The sequence below is a fragment of the Manis javanica genome, chromosome 5, assembly GCF_040802235.1.
Source record: "Manis javanica isolate MJ-LG chromosome 5, MJ_LKY, whole genome shotgun sequence".
NCBI classification, from domain to species: domain Eukaryota; kingdom Metazoa; phylum Chordata; class Mammalia; order Pholidota; family Manidae; genus Manis; species Manis javanica.
Genome location: NC_133160.1, coordinates 121,278,589 through 121,296,411, shown reverse-complemented (window position 1 = coordinate 121,296,411; position 17,823 = coordinate 121,278,589). Strand labels below are relative to the sequence as shown.

Below are 17,823 nucleotides of genomic sequence, written 5' to 3'. Positions count from 1 at the left end.
ACAACCGAGATGATGCTAAAATATTCATCATTTTAAATGTCACATTTTAACATAAGACAAAAATATTTTGTTATTTTGTTTTTAAAGAATTTTTCTGAAGTCCTAGAATCCCTTTTCCCTACTAATGACCCACACTTTACCTATTAGTGTTAAATTTAATTTAATTTAAATTTATTTTCAATTAACCAGGAAATTTCCAAAGTCATTTTCTTAAGTAAACCTTATTCCCACAAATTCTCAACAATCATAACTCAGAAAACTTTCATCAAGGTCTTTCCCTATTGCTACTGGCTCAAAAATAGACCTGGCTTCTGAAATAACACTTTTTCCTTGTTTTTCCCATATTACTTTTATAAATGTTTGATAGAAATGTGAAGCTATATGGAGAGGCTAAATATATATCATTAACTTTTAAAGTGCTACAGGACATAAGGTAAATATGAAAATATTAGTGATGGTTTGTAGTAAAGTAGGGCATTTCATTAAAGATACTATCAGGAAGTTTTGGCTGGGAATTGAAAACAGATTTAACTGTCCATACTGATGGCCTCAAAGGAAGAATATGACAACAAAGGACTAAGCATGAACATAAGTCAAAAATCAAAATTGTTTAGAATCCACCAATATTTATTGTTAAGCCTGAAGTTACTTACTAATTGAAATTAATAAAAATCTGAAAATAAATGTTTCTTTCATAAATGTGTATTTTAAGTATTAAACAAATAATTTTTCCAGAGAACAAAAAGTCTAGGAAAAAAATCTTACCTTTATATTTACAAAATATATTCCCACTATTATTGTTTCCTAGAATTAGATTCCATTCCAGGTTTACACAGAATGAAAAATAAAAAAGAAATGCCCCACAAGGCAGAATGGAAAATACCCCTTTAGTATTTAAAAGAAAAGACTTCCAAGCTCTTGTTCATGGGTGTGTGTGTGTGTGTGTGAAGCCCTTCTGCAGACTTAACCAGTGGTCCCTCTGAGGACAATGGCTTCTGTAGACCTCCCAAAGGGAGGTGAATAGAAGTGAACCTTCAAAATGTGATAGGGTCCTAGAATGCAAACTTTTACAACATTATATTTTCTCTTAAAGTTTTGTTTGTAAAAATTATTTTACTACAAGTGAGCTTTTGTCAACATTTCACTTGGAAATTATAGATTTACAGGATATTGCAAAGAAATGTACAATGAAGTCCTGTGTACTCTTCTCAAAATCCCTAAACCTCCCTCAATTTTTTTTACCATTTTATTTTTTATTTACCATATTATTTATTTTATTAAGATATATTTAATATACAACACTATATTGGTTTCAGGTATACAACATAGTTGTTGGAAATTATATACATTACAAAATGCTCACTACTATAAGCATAGCTATCATCTGTCACCATGTATTATTAGAGTATTATTAAATATATTCCCTATTCTGTAATTTTCATCTCTGTGACTTATTTATTTTATAACTTGAAGTTTATATCTCTTTATCCCCTTCACCTATTTCACATAGTCCCCCATGTTGACATAATAATACATTTATAATGTAAAAGTGAAATCAAGATGTTAACCCTGGTACAATTTATAGTTATTCACATTGCAAGTTATACATGTACTCATGTGTGTGTGTATGTGAGTGTATGTCTATGCAATTTTATTACATGTGTATGTAGTCTTGTGTAATCTCCAGGAAAATCCAAATACTCATAGTGGAACTAAAATATTCCCTCATGTTACCTCTTTATAGCCACACATAACCCTCTACTGCTTGCCCCTGGAAATCACTGATAAGTTTTCCATTTATGTTGTTATGCTGTTTCTCAATGTTACATACATGGAATAATGCAATATGTACCCTTTTGAGACTGTTTTTTTTTTCATTCAGCGTAATTTCCTTTAGGTTTATACAAGTTGTTGGTATATCAAGAACTCACTCCTTTTTATTGCCTTGTAGTATTCCATGGTATTGATGTACCATTGTCTGTTAACAATTCACTCATTAAAGGACATGTGGGTGATTTTCAGCTTTGGCGTATTACAAATAAAGCTGCTATGAACATTCCTGTACAAGTTCCTTTGTGAAAAGATGTTTCGTATCTTTGAAGTAAATGCCCAAATGCAACAATTGGGCTGTATGGTAAGTCAACTTTCATCATTAATTTTTAATGATATGTGGTTTATTGTCACTCCCATTACACCTTTAATTTATCTAACAAAAAAACCGAATGAATCAGATCCAATTATATAATAAATCTATTTAAAAAGAAAATACTAGGACACACAAAAGTATTCAGCATGAACACAAAACAGCAAGTGGAATAGCCAATGAAATATTGAAAAAATAAAAAAATATTTGAAGGGGAAATTTAAGAAAAAATATATGGATAATATAAGTCATTTCTGTATTTATGTTTTTATGTTTTAAGTATATTAAAAGTACATAACTATCTTAGTTAAATAATTGCCACACAAAGTTTGACTTTTTTAATTTACTCAAAATATACACTTCAACCTCATTCTCTCTCCTTAAAATTTTTTTTTAGGTCTTAACACTTATATTCTGATACCCGAATGAGTAACTCATATCACTTCGTCCCAAACTGACATTTCAAAAGATGGGCTGAAATAAATTTGCAGAGATATTTTTGAGTTCATTCAAGCTGAGCAGTACTTCTTATCTTTTGAAATGTCAGGCAGCTGATCTGAGGGAAATGGAAACACATCTCTTTTTAAACATCATCACTCACGTGAGGATAGAATTATGACTTGGTTTTTCCAAGCACACTGTGGGAAAAATATGGTATTTATTTGTGTGTAAAGGTTCTTCTTCTCAAAAAAAAAAAGCACTCAAAAAGCAAAAATCAACCATCTTAAGCAATTTAATTTGGGTTTTACTTGAAGTCCCTTTTATTTACCTTCCCATTTTAGATTTTTCTAATCTTGTGAGTTAAAATTTTTATCATGGAGTAATGTAGTACTATGAAAATCCAAGAACTCTATGATGTAGACCATATATATATTTTTTTTTGAGAGGGCATCTCTCATATTTATTGATCAAATGGTTGTTGACAACAATAAAATTCTGTATAGGGGAGTCAATGCTCAATGCACAATCATTAATCCACCCCAAGCCTAATTCTCATCAGTCTCCAATTTTCTGAAGCATAACGAACAAGTTCTTACATGGTGTACAAATTCTTACATAGTGAATAAGTTCTTACATGGTGAACAGTACAAGGGCAGTCATCACAGAAACCTTCGGTTTTGATCACGCATTATGAACTACAAACAATCAGGTCAAATATGAATATTCATTTGATTTTTTTTTTAGATAATTATTTTTTATTGAAGGGTAGTTGACACACAGTATTACATTAGTTTCAGGTGTACAACACAGTGATTGAACATTTATATACATAATAATTCTAGGTACCAGCTTATCACCATACAAAGTTCTTACAATATTTTGACTATATTCCTTATGCTATACATTACATCCCGGTTACTTATTTATTTTACAATTGGAAGTGTGTACCTTTTTTTTTTTTTCTGAGGGCATCTCTCCTATTTATTGATCAAATGGTTGATAACAACAATAAAATTCTGTATAGGGCACTCAATGGTCAATGTACAATCATTAATCCACCCGAAGCCTAATTTTCGTCAGTCTCCAATCTTCTGAAGCATAACGAACAAGTTCTTAGATGGAGAACAAATTCTTACATAGTGAATAAGTTCTTACATGGTGAACAGTACAAGGGCAGTCATCACAGAAACTTTCGGTTTTGATCACGCATTATGAGCTACAAACAGGTCAAATATGAATATTTGATTTTTATACTTGATTTATATGTGGATCCCACATTTCTCCCTTTATTATTATTATTATTATAATTTTTAATAAAATGCTGAAGTGGTAGGTAGGTGCAAGACAAAGGTAGAAAACATAGTTTAATGTTGTAAGAGAGCAAATGTAGATGATCAGGTGTGTGCCTGTAGACTATGTGTTAATCCAAGCTAGACAAGGGCAATGAAACATCCACAGATGCAGAAGAATTCTCTCAAAACGGGGGGTCAGGTTCTAAGCCTCACCTCTGTTGATCCCCAATTTTTCACCTGATGGCCCCCCTGCGACTGTGCCTGTCTTAGGTTGTTCCTCCCTTGAAGAATCTTACCCGTCTCTGGCTAACCAGTCATCTTCCAGGGCCATACAGGGAAATGAAAAGTTGGTGAGAGAGAAGCCATATTGTTTGAAAAGGTTAGTTTTTTACTTCTTTGCAGATTTATGCTCTGTGGCTTCTATGCCCAGCATTTGTCTTGAGGTATATTTACCACGTGGAGGAATTATGATACTCGGTAAATTCGATATAAGGCATGAATTCTACTAAAGGGTTGTAATTAAGAAGGAAGAAGAAAAGCTATAGAAGTAGCAAAAGGAAGAAAACATGGGAAGATTGATTATTTCTTTGACATATCTTCTTGTAGAGTAACTTAACCATGTATAGGTTTTAAACTACTAATTAAGTTGTGCACACACATTAACATAATAGGAATACAGTTACATAACCAAAGCAGATCTATAATTACCAGCCATCTCCAGTGAAGCCAAGAAAACCAGTTAGGCACCCCAGGCATTTGTGAAAATTTGTCTATGATATGATGGATATTGTCCAACTGTACTTGAACAGTCTGAGAGAAATCAGACAAAGTAAAACAACCCATTCCTGGGAACTGTTCGAATCCCATATGTTCTTTTAACAGTAGATAGCCTGTAGTTGTAAGATTTTGGAGTGCTACAACTTGCACTTCTCCTAATTCTTGGTTGAGTTCCAGCAGTATAGATCCAGTCAAATTTGTTTTTTTACTGCATGCACAGGCCAGCTTAGATATCTCCTTCTTCATTCCAATGGCAAGTCCAGGAACCAGTGGGATGAATGTAGCCACAACTGTAGCATTGCCTGGATCCCTGTTGAGGTTTTTTGATGATAATCTTCTGGTATGACTCTTCCACAGAGTGCTGATGTTGGAAGTTCTTCTTCATATTGTATCTTAGTTCATTTTCTGGGTAGCCAAATTAGGCTTTGATCCTCTGTATAAACACAAACAAACCCTTTGCCCACACTTTGATATACCCTTTATACCATTGTGTAGAACTCACTGGAGGTCACCACAAAGGAACTGCTTTTTTTCTTTTTTAAGAGAAAGGAATATTTTCAGAAAAATGTACCTCCATAGCCGATTATCTGACACTCTTTAAGTGATCAAAATTAAGGATATTTAAGGCATGCATTAATCGTTGATTTACAGTTAGTTTTATCCTATCAGGGAGTAATCCCCCTTTTCTTTCTTTTTTTTCTTTTGTTATATTTAGTCTACACTTACATGAAGAATATTATGTTTACTAGGCTCTCCCCTATACCAGGTCCCCGCTATAAACAGCTTTACTGTCACTGTCCATCAGCATAGCAAAATGTTGTAGAATCACTACTTGTCTTCTCTGTGATGTACAGCCCTCCCCTTTCTCCCACCCCTCCATGCATACTAATCTTAATACCCGCCTTCTTCTTCCCACCCCTTATCCCTTCCTACCCACCCATCCTCCCCACCCCTTTTCCCTTTGGTACCTGTTATTCCATTCTTGGGTTCTGTGATACCGCTGCTGTTTTGTTCCTTCAGTTTTTCCTTTGTTCTTATACTGCACAGATGAGTGAAATTATTTGGTATTTCTCTTTCTCTGCTTGGCTTATTTCACTGAGCATAATACCCTCCAGCTCCATCCATGTTGCTGCAAATGGTAAGATTTTCCCTCTTCTTATGGCTGAGCAGTATTCCATTGTGTATATGTACCACTTCTTCTTTATCCATTCATCTACCAATGGGCATTTAGGTTTTTTCCAATTCTTGGCTATTGTAAATAGTGCTGTGATAAACAGGGGTGCATCTGTCTTTCTCAAACTTGATCGTTCCATTCGTACAGTCAATTCCTAGGAGTATAATTCCTAGGTCAAATGGTAAGTCTGTTTTGAGCATTTTGATGAACCATGAACCCCCCTACTACTTTCCACAATGGTTGAACAAATTTACATTCCCACCAGCAGTGTAGGAGAGTTCCCCTTTCCCCACAACCTTGCCAACATTTGTTGTTGTTTGTCTTTTGGATGGCAGCCATCCTTACTGGTGTGAGGTGATACCTCATTGAAGTTTATTTTGCATTTCTCTGATAATTAGTGATGTGGAGCATCTTTGCATCTTTTCATGTGTCTTTTGGCCATCTTTATTTCTTTTTTGGATAACTATTCAGTTCCTCACCCCATTTTTTAATTGGATTCTTTAATTTTTGTTTGTTGAGGTGTGTGAGCTCTTTATATATTTTGGGTGTCAAGCCTTTATCGGATCTGTCATTTACAAATATATTCTCCCATGCTGTAGGGTTCCTTTTTGTTGTATTGATGGTGTCCTTTGCGGTACAGAAGCTTTTCAGCTTAATATAGTCCCACTTGTTCATTTTTGCTGTTGTTTTCCTTGCCCAGGTAGATATGTTCCAGAAGAGGTCACTCATGTTTATGGCTAAGAGGTTTTTGACTATGTTTTTTTCCACAAGTTTAATGGTTTCATGACTTACATTCAGGTCTTTGATCCATTATGAATTTACTTTTGTATATGGGGTTAGACAATGGTCCAATTTCATTCTCCTACATGTAGCTCTCCAGTTTTGCCAGCACCATCTGCTGAAGAGACTGTCATTTCACCATTGTATGTCCATGGCACTTTTATGAAATATTAATTGACCATATATGTTTGGGTTAATGTCTGGAGTCTCTAGTCTGTTCCACTGGTCTGTGGCTTTGTTCTTGTGCCAGTACCAAATTGTCTTGATTACTATGGCTTTATAGTAGAGCTTGAAGTTGGGGAGTGAGATTCCACCCTACTTTATTCTTCTTTCTCAGAATTGCTTTGGCTATTCAGGGTCTTTGGTGTTTCCATATGAATTTTGAATTATTTTCTCCAGTTCATTGAAGAATGTTGCTGGTAATTTGAGAGGGATTGCATCAAATCTGTATATTGCTTTGGGCAGGATGGCCATTTTGACGATATTCATTCTTCCTAGCCACGAGCATGGGATGAGTTTCCATTTGTTAGTGTTCTCTCTAATTTCTCTTAACAGTGACTCATAGTTTTCAGGGTATAGGTCTTTCACTTCTTTGGTTAGGTTTATTCCTAGGTATTTTATTCTTTTTGATGCAATTGTGAATGGAATTGTTTTCCTGATTTCTCTTTCTATTGGTTCATTGTTAGTATATAGGAAAGCCACAGATTTCTGTGTGTTAATTTTGTATCCTGCAACTTTGCTGTATTCCAATATCAGTTCTAGTAGTTTTGGAGTGGAGTCTTTAGGGTTTTTTATGTACAATATCATGTCATCTGCAAATAGTGACAGTTTAACTTCTTCTTTACCAATCTGGATTCCTTGTATTTCTTTGTTTTGTCTGATTGCCATGGCTAGGACCTCCAGTACTATGTTAAATAACAGTGGGGAGAGTGGGCATCCCTGTCTTGTTCCCGATCTCAGAGGAAAAGCTTTCAGCTTCTCGCTGTTCAGTATAATGTTGGCTGTGGGTTTATCACATATGGCCTTTATTATGTTGAGGTACTTGCCGTCTCTACCCATTTTGCTGAGAGTTTTTATCATGAATGGATGTTGAATTTTGTCGAATGCTTTTTCAGCATCTATGGAGATGATCATGTGGTTTTTGTCTTTCTTTTTGTTGATGTGGTGGATGATGTTGATGGATTTTCGAATGTTGTACCATCCTTGCATCCCTGGGATGAATCCCACTTGGTCATGGTGTATGATCCTTTTGATATATTTTTGAATTTGGTTTGCTAATATTTTATTGAGTGTTTTTGCATCTACATTCATCAGTGATATTGGTCTGTAATTTTCTTTTTTGGTGGGGTCTTTGCCTGCTTTTGGTATTAGGGTGATGTTGGCTTCATAGAATGAGTTTAGGAGTATTCCCTCCTCTTCTATTTTTTGGAAAACTTTAAGGAGAATAGGTATTATTTCTTCTGTGTGTGACTGTTAAAATTCCAAGGTAAATCCGTCCGGCCCGGGCGTTTTGTTCTTGGGTAGTTTTTTGATTACCATGTCAATTTCTTTGCTCATAATTGGTTTGTTTAACTTTTGTGTTTCTTCCTTGGTCAGTCTTGGGAGGTTGTATTTTTCTAGGAAGTTGTCCATTTCTTCTAGGTTTTCTAGCTTGTTGGCATATAGGTTTTCATAGTAGTCTTTAATAATTCTTTGTATTTCTGTGGAGTCTGTCATGATTTTTCCGTTCTCATTTCTGATTCTGTTGATTTGTGTTGATTCTCTTTTTCTCTTAATAAGTTTGGCTAGAGGCTTATCTATTTTGTTTATTTTCTCAAAGTACCAGCTCTTGGTTTCATTGATTTTTTTCTATTGTTTTATTCTTCTCAATTTTGTTTATTTCTTCTGTGATCTTTATTATGTCCCTCCTTCTGCTGACCTTAGGCCTCATTTCTTCTTCTTTTTCCAATTTCGATAATTGTGATGTTAGACTATTCATTTGTGATTGTTCTACCTTCTTCAAGAGTCCCTGGATCGCTATATACTTTCCTCTTAGGACTGCTTTCGCTGCGTCCCACAGAAGTTGGGGCTTTGTGTTATTTTTGTCATTTGTTTCTATATATATCTTGATCTCTATTTTAATTTGTTCATTGATTCATTGATTATTTAGGAGCATGTTGTTAAGCCTCCATGTATTTGTGAGCCTTTTCGTTTTCTTTGTAGAATTTATTTCTTGTTTTATACCTTTGTGGTCTCAAAAATTGGTTGCTGGAATTTTGAATACTTTGGATTTTCCTGAGGCTCTTTCTGTGGCCTGGTATGTGGTCTATTATGGAGAATGTTCCATGTGCACTTGAGAAGAATGTGTATCCTGTTCCTTTTGGATGTAGAGTTCTATAGATGTCTATTAGGTCCATCTGTTCTGCTGTGTTGTTCAGTGATTCCGTGTCCTTACTTATTTCCTGCCCGGTGGATCTATCCTTTGGGGTGAGTGGTGTGTTGATGTCTCCTAAAATGAATGCATTGCAGTCTATTTCCCTCTTTAGTTCTGTTAGTATTTTTTTCACATATGCTGGTACTCCTGTGTTGGGTGCATATATATTTACAATGGTTATATCCTCTTGTTGGACTGAGCCCTTTATCATTATGTAGTGTCCTCCTTTATCTCTTGTTACTTTTTTGTTTTGAAGTCAATTTTGTCTGATATTAGTACTGCAACCCCTGCTTTCTTCTCACTGATGTTTGCCGGAAATATGTTTTTCCGTCCCTTGACTTTTAGTCTGTGCATGTCTTTGGGTTTGAGGTGAGTTTCTTGTAGGCAGCATATAGATGGGTCTTGCTTTTTTATCTATTCTATTACTCTGTTTCTTTTGATTGGTGCATTCAGTCCATTTACATTTAGGGTGACTATTGAAAGATATGTACTTTTTGCCATTGCAGGCTTTAAATTCGTGGTTACCAAAGGTTCAAGGTTTGCCTCTTTAGTATCTTACTGCCTAACTTAGCTCGCTTATTGAGCTGTTATATACACTGGAGATTCTTTTCTTCTCTCCCTTCTTATTCCTCCTCCTCCATTCTTCATATGTTGGGTGTTTTGTTCTGTGCTCTTTTTAGGAGGGCTCCCATCTAGAGCAGTCCCTGTAAGATGCCCTGTAGTGGTGGTTTGTGGGAAGCAAATTCCCTCAACTTTTGCTTTTCTGGGATTTGTTTAATCCCGCCATCATATTTCAATGATAGTCGTGCTGAATACAGTATCCTTGGTTCAAGTCCTTTCTGTTTCATTGCATTAAATATATCATGCCATTCTCTTCTGGCCTGTAGGGTTTCTGTCTGAAGTCTGATGATAGCCTGATGGGTTTTCCTTTATAGGTGATCTTTTTCTCTCTAGCTGCCTTTAAAACTCTTTCCTTGTCCTTGATCTTTGCCATTTTAATTATTAAGTGTCTTGGTGTTATCCTCCTTGGATCCTTTCTGTTGGGAGTTCTGTGTATTTCCATGGTCTGTTCGATTATTTCCTCCCCCAGTTTGGGGAAATTTTCAGCAATTATTTCTTCCAAGATACTTTCCATCCCTTTTCCTCTCTCTTCTCCTTCTGGTACCCCTATAATAAGGATATTTTTCCTTTTGGATTGATCACACAGTTCTCTTAATATTGTTTCATTCCTAGAGATCCTTTTATCTCTCTCTATGTCAGCTTCTGTACGTTGCTTTTCTCTGGTTTCTATTCCTTCAATGGCCTCTTGCATCTTGTCCATTCTGCTTATAAATCCTTTCAGAGTTTGTTTCATTTCTGTAATCTCCTTTCTGGCATCTGTGATCTCCCTCCAGACTTCATCCCATTTCTCTTGCATATTTCTCTGCATCTCTGTCAGCATGTTTATGATTTTTATTTTGAATTCTTTGTCAGGAAGACTGGTTAGGTCTGTCTCCTTCTCTGGTGTCTCTGTGATCTTGGTTTGCCTGTATTTTGTCTTTTCATGGTGATAGGAATAGTTTGCAGAGCTGGGACGAGTGACACCTGGAAGAATTTCCCTTCTTGTTGGTTCGTGGCCTTCCTCTTCCCCTTTGCGAGGTGCTGGGTTCTCGCAGGTGTGGATGTGGCCTCGATGTTGTCCTGTGTCCTCTGGTCTTTATTCTAGGAATAGTTGTCTTTGTTATATTTTCATAGATATATGTGGTTTTGGGAGGAGATTTCCACTACTCTACTCATGCTGCCATCTTGGCTCCACCCTGTAGACTATATAATTTTAATAGGGTTTTGAAGCCTAAACTTGATTTAAATTTTTTTAACTGCAAAAATCATGTAAAATATTCATGTACTCTTAACCCCACATGAATAAATGTTTACAGCTCCCATATTTGCTTAAAATAATTAAAAATACTAATGAATCTGCACATTGTATTAGACAGTTGATTGAGCACATGTATCCACATTAGACTGCCCTGAAACTCTTCTAAAATTACTAATAAAGGGATTTTAAAAATACCAAGTCATAAGGAGCAAGAGAACAGGAAAAAAAAACAATGAAAATGTATTTTGGAAGATGAACTTCAAATGGATAAGTGATAAGTAATCTAAGAGTACCAAGAGAGTTGAGTCCTAAATCAACAGGTGGAAAAACCAATTAGGCACCTGATTTTTACTTGGAGGTCCCAAGAAGGATCTGAAATATGTGGCATTAGGTAACTCTCTTAATGGAATAATGGAATAGAAACATGAGTTTTGGTTGAAAGTGTGTTTTAGATGGAATTGGATTTCCAGATCCTAGTCCCCAATTCTTGCATTTTAGGATTTTAGGCCTATTACCCTTTTCCTTACCCAACTCCAATCTGGAATTTTATTGTCTGAATAAAAGTTCAAAACCTCTCTGTTCTAGTTTACATCAGACAGAATGAAGATAAAAAGAGTATCCTGCATTTATATATTAGTTTTCAATTGCTGTGAAACAACTTACCCCAACACTCAGTTGCTTGAAACAATATTGAGCACCTCATAGTTTCTGTAGATCTGGGAAATGGACACAGCTTAGCTGGATTCTGTGGTTCATGGTCCCTCAGATGTTGAAATCAAAATGTTGGGAGGAATTATAGATTTCAATGCTGAACTGGTGAGGGATCTATTTTCAATCTCACTCAGTTTGTTGTTGGAAGGACTTGGTTCTTGAGGCCAACCCCAGTTCCTTGCCTTGGGAGTCTCTTCAGAATTACATAGTGCTTCATAAAAGTAAGAAAGTCAGGAACATGAAATATTGTTCAAACAAGACAAGAGATAATCTTTTACAATTTATTTTTATATCCAAAATTGTATTCTACCACCTTTGCCCATTTGATTCATATGAATCAAGTCATTAGGCCAGCCCACACTGAAGAGGAGAGGATTATACAATATGTGAATATTAGGAGGTGATGTCACAGGGGATATGTCAGGAATTTTGCCCACCATGCATGATTTTTATGTGTGGAACTCCAGAACTGCCAACCTTCCTTGCTCACTCAGCTTTGAATCCATGAAATAGAAGCAAGACATAAAAATGGAACAGTACAAATAAAGAGCTTTTGAAAATTAAATATATCTAATTAAAATGAAAAGCTTAATAAAATGGTTGATTATGTAGTGAAGAAAATGTAGCAAGAGTCAAAAACCTAGGATACAGCTGTGTGAATTTAAGAAAAACAGAGAACTTGTCAGGTCAAATGTTCTAAAATAATTCCAAAAAGACAGAAAATAAGGAAAATCATCAAGAAAATAATTAAAATAAAAATTATAAAATTGAAGGATACAGGGTTGCATACTGTAAGCCTGTACCCCATACCAACTCAGTAAAATGGACAAAAAAAAAAGGCTCATGTAAAGTATGCTGGTATGACATTGATGATGAAACATCAGAACAATGATGAAAAAGTGATATCTATTAACTTCTAAAGAGAGAGAAAAATGTTACAGAAAAGTACACAGAGTCAGCAATCAGAATCACTTTAAATGTATAAACAACACTGAATAATAGAATGCAATGAAACAATGTTTTCAAAGTTTGACAAAAACATATTTCCAACTTTGAATTTTATATCCAGTTGAATTATCAATATGTGTGAGGATGAATAAATTTATATTCTTTAGTACTTTCCATTCAACCTTTCTTAGGAAGACAGTGGATGATATACTATACCAAATAAAGGTATAAGTCAGGAAGTAATGAAACTTGGTTTCAGAAAATATGCCTCCAGCACTGAGACAAAAGAGAACAGAATTATGAGAATATAATCAAAGATGATCCCAAGATGAGATCTATGTCCCAAGAACAGACGCCAAAACAGGCCTGATTGGAGTGCTCAGGCAGTTATTGGAAAGATTTCTTCCCTAAGATAAAATTGATAGAGTGCCTGATGCATATGAACACAAGAAGAGTAATATAATTAGCAAATAATTTGGGTTTATTTTTGTGTTATATGTAATAAGACAGGAAAAACACAGTTTTAAGAAAGACAACTAATCATATGTCTGTTGATCTGTTGATAGTATTTGCATAGTAATAATAATGCAATGGTGAATATAGGACTAATGAAAATTTTGATAAATAGGAGTGATGGGAGGATGTGGTGGAATGATTATGTAGGGGAATGCTGAAAAGGAAACAATTCCTTATCTTCCTTATTTCAAAATGAATAGCAATGAATAAACCTAAAAAGAAATGAAATGCTGAAGTGTGCATGTTATTTAGAGATAGTGTGATATACAAAAACAATCATTTAAAAGGGCCATAATGGTTGATTTTAGAGATAGGGATGTCAGGAGCAGAGACACTGAACCACTGTTTTATTAATAAACTTTGTAAAACTATATGAGCCATTAAAATATGCTCATGTATAACAATGATTAAAATAAAACTAATATAAAAATAATATACTTTTTGTGGTCTTAAATATTTCACAAATATGCTTAACATAATGTGTATCATTCTTCAATTTGAATCTTCTGTCAGCATATTTTTTAATCTTATACATCAATAAATATGCATCTCTTTCAGTTAGTTGTGCTGTGGTTTTACAGTATTCTAACATATGAGTTAATGCCCAAATTAATTATCAATTTTTTAACACTGCTGACAGTGTAATGAAGACTCTTACACATGCTTTGTAAGACTTTATCTAAACTTAATTAGAAATGGAATTGAAGGACTGTAAGTATAGGATTAAGATTTTAATTTTAACTGCATATTACCAACTTGTTCTCTATAATGTCTGTAAAATTTTTCAGTAGAAATATTCCAAATTTGGCAAGAGATGAATATTGCCTTACGATTGTCCAAAAAAGAGGAAGTAGTTCTACTTTGATAACTGATTTTTCTATAAACTGTTCATTTACTTTATTGTTAAATTTCTATAGTGATTTTTCTCTAAGGTGTTCATGGGGTTTATTTTTTTCATTTTTTTCTATGCGATAAATGCAGGACAGTGAAACAAAGTCAGTAGAGTTTTAATAGAAAAATGACTGTGATTCAAAACTGTTGTGCCCAACAAGTATATTGTTTATGTGTGAAGTAAACATTCAGAGGCCTGTATAGCTTCAAAAGAATAACAAATATATTTTTCTCAAAAAGTTTCCAGAAGAATTTTTCCATATCACTGAGAGGAACAAAATATGAGCTAAGAAATGGCTATGAACATTCCACACTAAAAACCAAGGTAAATGTATAAAATTACTAAAATCTATGGGAAGGCGTAGGATTTAATGCATGTAAATAACTATTGTAATCATAACTCCAAGAAAGAATGTTTAAGTCTAAAAAAATCTTGAAAGATAAATTTATTTCCTTAAATATGGGGTTTGTGACCTCAAGATAAAGTAAATATGAACTGGTAGAACTTCTGGGGAATAATGTAAGAAGAATGGGTAAGAGTATCTAAAAATAAAGTTTAATTTTAATATTAATATAAATGTAGTTTTTTTAAGCAAATATCAAAATCTTTAAGTCTGTGAATTGAAATGAGCACCCTAATTTTTAAATCACTGCAGAAATTAGTAAAATAAAGATGGAATGCAAAGGAACTACCCAGAAAAGCATAAAATAAAGTTTAAAGTTATGCATTGGACCAAATATAATGTTATGGAAATAAATATGAGCAGCTAAAATTAATTAATTAAACGTTGAGACTTAAACTGAATAACAGGAAAAACTACTGTTGGTTATGGATGATCTCTTATAGAAAATACCCTTTCAAGCAAAACCTGAGGGATAAGAAAATTTGAAAATGACATCAGAATATTTTAATTATGGAAATAAAAGAAAATTAGAAATGAGAAAAAATGCAGATAATAACAATGAGATTGAATGCATTTTTCATTTTGACTTCTCTGCCTGTAGAATTCCTTCTCATTCTATAATGATATGCTAAAACACCACTCGTTATTCAGGTGTTTACCAATAGGCTACAACCTTAAAGAATGAATGAATATCTCCCCTTTGCATTTTGCAGTCCTTCCAAGACTGCATTTAGACACAGTAATACAAATGACCCTTTCTTGTCCTATGTCAATTGTTTGGTGGCAGAAAACATGCACTATTAATTCTTGTTGCCAATGTCTAGAATATTCTAAGATGCATGTATGTTAAAATCATGTTTACAAATTAAGTTGATTTTTTTAATGTTCTCAGCCTCCTTATTCATATGTAAGTTCCTTATAAAAATGATCACACTTTGTAATTTTGTGGTAATTACCATTAGAAATATGTCTAATTCATACATCCTTGAATGTGTGAAGAATTTTTTCAAACTCTAACATCATGGTATATTTACTTGCAAAATCCTGAAAATATAATGCTCATTTTTAAGTATCTTTGCATTTAGAAGACGTTATTAAAATAACAGATTTTACAAATACTCAATAAATACACAATGCATTTTTCCACTATTCTTTACTTTTTTGTACCTTATTAAACAGTCTTTAATGGGTTATACTTTGGATTAGTAGCAAAACTGGGAAGACAATTTAAGGCAAATTACCTTACAGATTTTAGCATTACCTTAAGGAAATCACAAAACTGTGATATCAAAGATTAAATCTAGATTAGTACTTGGACCCAGGTTTATGTTGAGCTTTATTTATTTCTTTTTCTGAGCAAAATATGTTTTTCCTACAAGCTTAATGAAAAAATTTTCATGGTATCTTGAGTATCGATTTTAAGTAGATGTCTAAATTAAAAAGTGTAAGAAAAAAATAACTCTTGAGTACTGAAATCAGTTTCACTGTTTTATTTTAGTAAAAAAACCAGTTAGCTTTTAGTTAATAACATAGTTCAGAAGGATATCCATTAAGTTCTAATTAAACTATGTGCATTGTATAATTACTATTCAAATTTGTACACTACTACAGGTAAAATTGCTATACTTGTGTTTGCTGACTGTGGCCGGAAAATGTCTAATGAAGAGCCATTTTCACAATTTTTACAATTCTTTCCTATGGCCATTTCTAGAACTGGACTTTCTTCATTTATTTCAAGTTAGTTTCAGCCTCAGTCTTATAGCCAGTCTGTTCATTTACACACTGCCTTGAGAATTACTAATTAGTGCAAATTCATTTATTCATCTTGGTTCTTTCTCAGGCGTTCAGGTGTTCTGAATTGTGTGAATTTTCCTTTGAGTTGTATGGCACTTTGTGTTCATTCTGTCTGTATTGTAGTTCTCAGATCTAAAATAAGGAATTTGATTGGGATAAATTTCAGGTACCCATCAATGATTTTAAAATACAGTGGGCATTTCAAGTCATGCATCTTCTAGAAATCAAGTATCTATAATTTAGTCATCAGCAAAATGAAAATATTAATTGTTCCATGTTTCTTAACCAGAAAAATATAAATTAATGGTAATGATTATCACTAAATTGAACACCTACCCAAAACTATAGGAGATAGACACAAAAAGTCTTAAATGCAGTCTGTTTCTGTGAAGGAATTGTTGGTCAGCTGGTAGAATCCGTAAAGATTTGTTTGCTTCTGCAGAGGCCTCTGCTTCTCCATGGTAGGAGTGCCAGCTTCAAAGATGTGTTCAGCTCATGACTCAAATATTTTGGAAGTTCTATTGGAGTTCACATTGACTAAGAATATTGCTGGGAAATGACTAAGAATTTCTGTAAGACATCCTTAAAGAAAATTGTATCTAATTACATACCGTTCCCAATCTTTATATTCTGCTTTTCAAAAATTTTAATAAAACATTGTCATTAATTATTTTGTATAAATTACCTGAAAATCATAATATCATTTACACTATTTATACATGTAGAGGACCATAATTATGTTCTTCTGTATTTGCCATTTAGTGCAAAATATAGAAAGGAAATATTACTGACAAAAACTACTGAGCTACTGTTCTTTCTGTCACATGTTAACACTAGCACTTTTCCTTGACAGTGGTCCCCAAAGTTTTTTGATAACACATCCCATCATTAAAATATTTTTGGCCAAAAGTCCCAAAACATGTCTATTTATTTATAAATCATGTATGCATACTTCTTTACTAATGCATTATGCACACTGTAAACCATCATATAGTACAAAGGCTGATTTGGTTAATTACATATGTATATTTATACTTCAAATTGTCTTTTGATGACTTAGAAATTTTTTGCCAGCCTCTTGTCCTGTCAGTTTAGAACATCATTGTTTTTTTTTTTACAGTGTGGCCTACCAGAAGACTGAACTTATAGCATCACTTCTGCCATTTTCTAATATGTGCTCATGTGTAGCATAAACCATATATTTTATTGTTTATTTGGCAGAAATCTTTGTAGGTCATGTCCATTTTGTGAGTATTGTATTAATTAAAACTATAAAACATATAAGGTGTAAGGTCATTCAACTGTGCATGTGTAAATTCCAGTAAGTTAGAAATGTTGAGGCAATTAGATTAAGTGTGACACTGTCAATCTCTCCAGGATGTGGAACTTCTACTCTTTACCCAGGACACATCATATGCCATCTGTGACATGTGACTCTAGAAAAAGGGGCTAAGCAAGGAAGCAGTGCCAGTCTGCATATTCAAACTCTGCAAGTGACTGCCCTGTTTACAGACAGTCTCCTGGCCCAGTCTTCCAGTGTGGGTATACATAGCCTGGGGTTATAAGATGCAAGCACGGATGGTTTTAAGGAAATTAATTTCCTGAATCTCACTTCCATATGGATTCTTTCCTAAGACTGATAAGGTTCCTGAGTCAAGCAGCTTATTTCCTACATCTTTCT

At 33.9% G+C, this 17,823-nt stretch overlaps 1 long non-coding RNA gene across 1 annotated transcript; it reads left to right on the top strand.

Moving 5' to 3' along the window:
* Window positions 1-1,615: 1,615 nt before the first annotated feature.
* Window positions 1,616-17,019, top strand: LOC118973953 (uncharacterized). Its single transcript, XR_005063508.2, has 3 exons — window positions 1,616-2,134; window positions 14,185-14,269; window positions 16,585-17,019. It is a non-coding gene; the product is annotated as an uncharacterized lncRNA (long non-coding RNA).
* Window positions 17,020-17,823: the final 804 nt, after the last annotated feature.